General features: G+C 38.6%; 1 protein-coding gene across 49 annotated transcripts in view; it reads right to left on the bottom strand.

Annotated features, from left to right (window-relative positions):
- Positions 1–5,675, bottom strand: part of MBNL1 (muscleblind like splicing regulator 1) — a 192,344-nt gene that overhangs the window by 131,866 nt on the left and 54,803 nt on the right. The window lies entirely within an intron of this gene.

The raw sequence follows: 5,675 nt of genomic DNA, 5'->3' as shown, positions 1-5,675 counted from the left end.
GAGTAACTACAGATTCTTTTGTTGAATAAAATCATTTGAGACTTTTTAGGACATGAATTCCTGTTATATTCCAGTTATCATTATGTAACTGTATGTAATTATGCACTGGTAATAGGAAAAGTTAAAAGGAAACAATTTTCTTTTCCTATGTAAGTAAAAATCAATCCATTTCTGATATAACAGGTTTTATTGCCTAAATACATCATAATTAGAAAGGGGGGAAAAAAGACACTCTGGTTAACCAGGACAGGAGAAGTGACGACAGACTTGATGATACAAGTTTCTCTTCACAAGCGGTCTCCCCTCATCTACTCCCATGCCAAAATCAGCCAAAGAGAGACCAGGAGAAATCACTGAGTGAAGCTTAGAGGACCTTTGCTAAAAGGAACTGAAGTAGGCTAGGCTGTGGTCTGTTTTGCTCTTGCTTCTTCCTGCTTCCTGGAATGCAGATATGATAGCTGGCGCTGCAGTGGCCATCTTGCAATTTTGAAATATTCCTAAGGTTGGAAGCCCAGTGCTCCTCAGGAACTAAGGGTGAAGAAACCTAAGTTCTAGTGACTGTGGAGTCATCATATGGGTCTGCACAACTGACTGGAATAGAAACTCTTCATCTGTTTATGCCACATGCTGCGGAGGGGACGTGTCTCTGTTACGCAATGCTTAATGTGACTCCTGAAAGACAAACTGTCTACATCACTTCTGCCTGACTCCAGAGAACAGCAGGAGGGCCAAGAGCCCACAGTCCTGAAGCTGGACAGTCAGGAAGATGGAAGGAACTCAGAGGTAACACCGAAAGAAGAACAGAGGTCAGAGACGGCCAAACCCAAGAGTAAGCAGGAGACAGCCTTTCAATCGTATTATCATGTGTAAGGGGTTGTAACTAACAGTATTCTTCAAAACCCAAGTCCTTATAATATAGAAAGTTTTCTCTCTAACAAGAGATCAAACTTTATCTCAAAGTGAAAATCTCCCAAAAATGTGCCAAAGAGCGTGAATAATGCTGCAGTGATGTGCCTCTGACGTTATTTGTATAAGAAACACAGCTGTCCACGCCGTGGAGTGGATTCTGACTCCTAGCGGCCCCGTGGACGGCAGAGCTGAGCCCTGCCCGGTGTTCTGCGCCATCCTCTCCCCTTCCAGCGCTCCATCAGACAGTGCTCCACTGCTGTTCACAGACTTTTCATGCTCAATTTCTTCAGAAGTGGGTGGCCAGGTCCCTCCTTCCTAGTCTGTCTTAGACTAGAAGCTCTGCTGAAACCTGTCCACCATGGGTGACCCTGCTGGTATTTGAAATACTGGCAGCATAGCTTTCAGCGTCACAGCAACACACAGCCGCCACAGTGTGACAACCAACAGAGGGGTGGTGTGGGTCCCTGACCGGGAAACGAACCTGGGCCAAGGAGGTGAGAGCACCAAATCTCAACCATTTGACCACCAGGGCTGGCTAAGAAATACAGGATTAGATAAAAACTCTGCAGTTGTTTACTATAAATGAATATTACAACAAGATGTCCTCACTAGAGTTACTCTTCTTTACAGTGAAATTCACAAAGAAATCACTACTGTAATAATCTACCATACTTCGAACAACTAAGTATTTCTAACAAGCCCTTCCAGTTGCTTTTACTGAAGTTTCTGCATATTAGTAACTATCAATAGTGTTAAATCAAAGGCCATCTATTTAGTTATCTACTTCCACTGACTGTCATAATTTTTGGCCTGTTAAAATAGAAAATTGCTATCTAAAAGCACAGAATGCGTTTCTGCTAAAGCTTAAAAAAAAAAAGCCTCGAAAGTTCTTCAACAGGATCTCTTCGTAAGAAAATAAGAAGCTTTGTCTAAGTCTGTGGGAAGGCAGAGCCATTGCTCAGCATAAAAGATAGCAGACTGGTGATGTCGATAAGCCAAAACCCTCTCCTTATCCTGGGCAAGGAAAATGACATCATGAGCCTCCCAAACTAGGTCTCTGGGCGTCTGCGCTGAGTCTGCGGCACATCCGACTGCTCGCCTCTTGCGTGAAGCAGGTGAACACCGACACCCTTCCTGAGTAGGAAGTTTGCCCCACGCCGCACAGACTCTTTTAAGTCAGAACAGCTTGTCCATGCAATTGTTTTGAGGCTATTCGTGGAATCAGAATTTTTGGTAGGTTTAGAAGTCTCAGTTACAGCTAAAGTTTGAACTCAACTGTAAGTGCCACATTTCTTTAGGCTTAAATTGTTTTTAGTTTGTAACAAGCACAAATTGAAGCAAGGTTTAATGAGAAAAAGAAAAACAGAAGCGGTGTACCAAAATGCTACGAAAGGAAACAGAATAAGTAGTGCTAGAATTATGCCTTAGGTAGCACGATTCAAAACACGGCTTGAAATTTGTCCAAAAGGTTAAAAATCTTTACCCCTTTAAAGAACACTTTTCTACAAAATGTCTAACTATAAGAATATAAATATGTAAATATGACCAAAGCAGCTGCAGCCATGGAGAATTTCATTAAAGAAAGGCTCATGTCAGAGTCGATGACATCACAGCACAGTCACAGGGAAGCCTTTACAAAGCTTCTGCTTAAGGAATACATCGTGAATGTCCACGAGCTACACACTGCTACGTAAGTTATGCCTTCCAGTCAGCTCATCTCCTCAGTCACTGGGGGCAACGAGGAAGTCCTGCCTCAGCCTGTCACTGAAAGACACCTATGGAGTTAGCTGTATGTATAATATAATAACTGTCAACGTTTTAACATCACATGGGAGACACCACTAGCAAAATATCAAACAATAACAACAACAAAACTCCGGGGTAAAAGCTATTCCAATTAGGAGTCTGCTAGATCAAAGTTTTAATTCAAAATTGGATGTTGATTTTGAAATCCGCAGATAGCATTTCGTCAGGATTATCAGTTAAAGTGGTGCAAAAGACAGGATGGAGACATCCTGCTGGGGACTCAGAAAGAGCAGCGACAACCCAGACAGCGCTCTGTTAAAGATGCACCATGCTAACAACAGAGGGTCTTCTAAAATTTAACTATCAGCACCTTCTGGACCACTTTGTAATGTCCCACTATGCCACCCCCTGCCTATGCGGCCATCCAGGGACTTGACCTGCCTCACAGACTTACTGACTTGGAGTTTTCTAGCTGCTTATTTACTGGGACGTTTACACACTTGTGTGTCATCTAGCAGCTGATTTCTGTACTTCACACATTCTGCTAGGGCTTCAGAGGCACCTCAGATGTGGTCACTCAAGTGTCCTCGATTCCATGCCACTCCGCAGTGGAATCTGACCTCCGATGTGTCTATGATCAATTTGATCGGCTGTGCTATCTATATATACAAACGTGTATAATAGTGAAATGAACCTCTAATTATCTTAAACAAAATTGCCTAATTTGAAAAGAGAACAAGTGACTAAAGTTTTCAGAGGTAAAAGAGTTTTGCTAGATCTTTGGAAAATAGATAGTAAACATAAAAGTTTCATCCCCTCTCCCCGGGCAGCTGAAAAACGAATGGATATTTGAAAAAGAAGAATTCAATAAGCAATAATCTATTTCTATTGATCATATGGTGAAAGCTTATTTTTTTATAACATAAATAACTCGGCATCATATTAAAATACATTCTGTAGGCTTTCTTTACATCAACCACCTAAATTTCAGTTGAGAGAACTGTTACTGAAGAAAACAGGTACCTTGCCAATAACTACTATTTGAATCATCATTTTTGAAATATAATATTCTAATGGCAGCTTGCAGTGTTGACATTTTAAATTTTTTTCTCTTTTGGTATCCCTTTCACAAATCATTAAAAAAAAAAAATTCCTCTCCCGCATAAAATAATGCAAGTTTTCAAATGTTAAGGATTTCTGAAATAGCTAAAACACTCAAATCAATAGTTTGTAAGCAATTTAATTCTCAATTTGAATATACTTTTAGACTGTTTAAATTAAGATTGAGGAGTAAAAGCAAAATTAAGTGAGAAAAATTAAGCACTTAAAATATTGTTTAACTTATAAACTAGTACACGTTATTACAGCTTTTGCTCTTTCCTATTATTGTTCTATTTCCAACATACTTAATATATACATATATTTCTCATTATCATGTATTCTCACTTTACTTAGCAACACATTTACTGTGACAGAGAATTCTATGTTTTCATGTAGTAAATTTAATCTAATTTTCTAAACTTTAAAAATCACCCATAGGCAACTAAAATACTATCAGCTAACTTTCTTCCTATTACCTTTAGTAATATGCCAATTGATTTCTTTTAAATAAGTACTTTTTTGAATTGTTCGACTTCTGTTTTCAATGAAATGAATTTGCCTCTTCCAAGTAGAAGTCTGCTGTAAACGTAAGTCACCTGGGAGCCTGGCCAAAGTCTGAAACAGCACAGCTGAAGGGCGCAGCCATTTCACAGGGTCCTCTCAGAGTATTTGGTTTGCTTTCCTAACTTGCTAAAAATAGTAGATTACACAGGCCACCTCCATCTCATGGCTCAAGAACTCACAAAAGGCTGGACTATGGGTTGTAGCAATACATAGAACACATTTTATTAAAGAAGTCAGGATATAACAAGTTTTCTAAATTCCTTCCGTTTACTCTCTGAGACAACACAAATGATCTAGCAGTTACTGGCATGGAGACCTCGTAACGCTCCCAAATTTCAGAACTTCAAGTACGAGTCACAGAGTTACTTCAACTGTTTTAAAATATGTTTTTGATCTATTTTAGCCACAAAATTGGACCCAGGAAGACTACTATCTAAAATGTAGGATTCTAAATACTGTATTAAGAATCACATAATCTGTTAGTTATAAATACACGTATTTAAGAAACATGGTTTTTGAAACATGAATAGTTAGTTACATATTCAAAATTTTTTAAATTAATCCTTACCATAGCTATTTCACTAACATTTAAGGAAGTGTTGTTCTGGGGAGGAAGCTCCACCATAAATAAATTTGTGGTTTTTTTCCTCTTCTTCAAATCAAAATATTTTACCAAGTTTTAAACACTATAAGTTAAATTTCAGTTTCTCTTAAAAAGACAAAGATTAAGGACAAAGTTTGCATTTATTAGCTGCTATAATGAGTTCATTTCATAAGTAAATTTAAAATCTTGAAATTATTTATTATTTAAAAAAGTCCTTGATGTGGCAGTTGAATCTTGTTAACCACACAGCATGTCATTAAGCAATGCTGCTGCTGTACTCAAAGGCGGACTGTTCCATGGCCACAAATGAGCAGCAACTAAAAAAATATTTTGAGATGGAAAAATAGCAACTGAATTTTAATGTGTGACAATGTTTCCAAATAGTGTGGAGGCAGGTCTTCTGTGAAACCACCCAACGTCACAGCCAAGTTTAATGTCCTTCATTTTGCAGCTACGAGGGCACCATCAACTGTCTGTAGGATTAAAAATTGGATTTACCAGTAATTGGGTCAAAACAGGGTTACTTATGGACACAGCTGGTTACCGACAAGTGTAATTAGCCCTTCGCCCCTCATTTTATGAGCCCCAGTCTCTAATTACACCTAAATTCAGTTCAGTCAGCATGAATTTAGGAACACACATTCACAAAGGCCCTTCATCGATGCCTTTCAAAGGAAAGACAGAACAGGCCCAATAGTAATTTATAACTTTTGCTTACTGATCTTTAGAACTATGACATTAAGAATAATCT

The sequence above is a fragment of the Equus asinus genome, chromosome 21 (assembly GCF_041296235.1).
Source record: "Equus asinus isolate D_3611 breed Donkey chromosome 21, EquAss-T2T_v2, whole genome shotgun sequence".
Taxonomy (NCBI): Eukaryota; Metazoa; Chordata; class Mammalia; order Perissodactyla; family Equidae; genus Equus; species Equus asinus.
This window is presented reverse-complemented; position numbering and strand designations above follow the sequence as displayed.